We start from the raw sequence: 3,311 nt of genomic DNA on the forward strand, positions 1-3,311 counted from the left end.
GAATCATTACTTATTTATTGTCAAAGTGATGTACAGAGAGGTTACAGTTTCATATGTTAGGCCTTGGATATATTTCTTGTACTGTTGGTTACCTCCTCCCTCGCTCCCCCCTCCTCATCTCCCCGTTTCTTTCTCCTCCATGAGTTGTTCAGTTGGTTTACACCAAATGGTCTTGTAAGTATTGCTTTTGGAGTCGTTTGTCTTTTTATCCTTTGCCTCTTGATTTTGATATTTCCTTTCCCTTCCCTTGTTCTAATACCAGTAGATACAGTATCCAGGGTAGGCAGATAAGATACTGTGATAGGGCGAGGACAACCACAGGAAGGGGATACAAGAGGATCATCAACAACAACAACAAAAAGCTACGGTTTCACATGGCGTGTTGAAAGTAATTACAACAGTGATATAACATGGAGTTCATTTCACTTAGCATCATCTTATGTGTTCATAAGGGCATATCAATTGGGTTCTTGTGATCCTCTGCTGTGACTTGCCTAAACCTGTAGTAATTATTCCCTGTGAGGGAAACCATAGAGTCCATGTTTCTTTGGGTCTGGCTCACTTCACTTAGTATAATTTTTTCCAAGTCCTTCCATTTCCTTACAAATGGGGAAATGCCATTCTTTCTGATAGAAGCAAAAATTCCATTGTGTATATGTACCACATTTTCCTGATCCATTCGTCTACTGAGGGGCATCTGGGTTGGTTCTATATTTTAGCAATGAAAAATTGTGCTGCGATGAACATAGTTGTGCTGGTGGCTTGAGTGTGTTCTTGTTTGTAATCTTTTGGGTAGATGCCCAAGAGTAGAGCTGCTGGGTGGTAGGCTATGTTTAGCCTTCTGAGGAATCTCCATACCACTTTCCAGAGTGGCTGAACAAGTTTACATTCCCACCAACAATGTAGTGGGGTTCCCTTTTGGCCACATCCCCTCCAGCATTTGTTATTGTTAGTTTTCCTGATAATGGAATTCTTACTGGGGTGAGGCAGAATCTCAATGTTGTTTTGATTTGCATTTCTTTTATTGCCAGTGATGTAGAACACTTCTTTATGTGTCTCTTGGCCATTCTCATTTCCTCCTCCCCAGTCCCTAGAGCCAAACTACAGATATATAGCCTCATGTCCCCTATACAGCTTTACAAACCCTGAGAGACTCAGCCTGTAATAGAAATCTCTCTCTCTCTCTCTCTCTCTCTCTCTCTCTTTCTCCTTAAATGGCAGAGGATTGGTCCCAGGTTTGTCACAAATAAACCTGTTCAGGCTGTTGAGTTTGCCTTGAATTCTTTTTTCACCTCTTTTCCTTTTCCCCAAATACCATAGTTCTTTCATCATTTTTCTAGTGTCTCTGGGCACTAAAAAAACCAAATGTGCATAAGAAAAGTACTGGGGATTAAAATGGATAAACAAGCCAATGACTGATATTGTATCACATTAAATATACATAGCTTAGTTTGATATTTTCCATTGCAACCATGTTCATTGCAGCACTGTTTACTGTAGCCAAGATAAGGAATCAACCTAGATATCCCTCAGTGGATCAATGGATCAAGAAAATGTGGTGTGTATACACACAAAATGGAACTCTACTGGTCCATCAGAAAGAATAATATTGTACAATTTATAAGTAAATGGAAAGACTTGGAGAAAATTATAGTAAGTGAAGTTAGCTTGACCCAGAGAAATAGGCTGCATGGTTACCTGCATTAGTGGTAGCTAGATTGCAAAGAAATAAACGAAGTCAGCTCTGCTAATAATTTGTGTCTTTCCCCAGTGCCAATAGTTCTGTACTTAGCTTCTTCCTTCTCTCCATTCAATTGGAAAAGCTGCTCATTCATCACCTGTGTGGATACAATCTATACTCCAAATAAGTTAGAGACCAGCAAGGCAGGTGATTGCCCACCTCAGCTAACTTATTAGCAATGTTTTACATAGCTTTGTTCTTTAATGAATTGTGTAGGCTCATTCTTCAATATTGACACTTGACAAAGAAATTAAGGAAAAGTGAAACATAGTGACAATTGTAAAGTGTGTGTAGCCAAGATCCTGCAGGAGGCATGGACGCCCCCTGGGGGCCAGCAGTTGGCATGCTAGTGTCCTTGTCATCTGGTGTCTGTTCCAGGAACAGAAATACCAGCTAGTTGGCATTTTTTCTCTTCTGGATCTCTGTGCCATCTTTTCTCCTTTGCATTGAATGAATTTAACCTGGAGAATTTGCTTTTGTTAACTGGAAGTTCAGGAAAAGTGAGAAATAAGGATTTGAAGACTTTTGGCACTCGTGGAGAATGGGTTTAGACATGAACTCTAGCTGCGGCAGTCTCATTCGCAACAAATTCTTCTTGGAGCCCCAAAAATCTTTTCACAAAGATGGAAGAGTAAGAGACAATGCTATTACAGAATAAACATGGCAAGAAACACAGGCAATCCACTAACTGGAGACAGAAAAACAAAAACAACTACTGAAATGCTCGAGTTTGGATCCCCTGAGAGACCACCAGAGACCAAGAACAATGCAAGCAGCAAAAAGGGCGTTTATTTTGGGCTAGCTCGGTCCTCCGCACACTCAGTAATCTGGTGACGCTAAGAGGCCCTGAGCCTAGGGTTTATTGCTGATTTATACACTTTTCGGGGTAGGCAGGGACTTAGCACACACCATAGCATGTTTTTAGCAAATCATTACACATCGCGGGAAAATTATAAAATAATTCTAAAGCATGTTTGGCGCATTTGGTGGTGGGAAGGAATCTGGAAAGGGTCATTGGTCAGATCAAGGGACCGATGCATTTAAAATTGATTGGTTAAGCCATAGGGGTGTAGCAAGGGGGATATGTGCACAGCTGCAGGGTTTTAATTAGATACTCGAAACCACACCTGGGTGGGGAAGTTCTGGAGTAACTCCAAAACTTGTTTTTCTTCTCTGACTAACCCTTAATCAGTTTCAGCCATCCGGTCACTCTTATGGGTGTTTATGGTTTTTCTGAGAACTCTCTGTCCCAGGGCGTTTTATGGTCTTTACTGGAAAGCGAGGGGTGGGGGGTAGGGCTTACAGTAAGGTCAATCAGGTACAGAATGGGGTCTTAGTACAATATGGAGTTACTCTGGTCCTTCACTCTGGCTCTTCACTACCATAACAAAATCTCATTTTTTGTATGGCTAATATGACATCACAGATACATAGTCATCATTTTCAATGTCTTCCCTATGAAACTAGGAAAATCGAGGGGAAGGGTAGGGTGGGGAAAGTTAGGGGGAGAGTGATGGAAGGTGGTGACATTGATCAAAATGCATTGTCCTTATAAACTTACATGCTAGAT

The sequence above is a fragment of the Perognathus longimembris genome, chromosome 24 (genome assembly GCF_023159225.1).
Source record: "Perognathus longimembris pacificus isolate PPM17 chromosome 24, ASM2315922v1, whole genome shotgun sequence".
In the NCBI taxonomy this organism is placed as follows: Eukaryota; Metazoa; Chordata; class Mammalia; order Rodentia; family Heteromyidae; genus Perognathus; species Perognathus longimembris.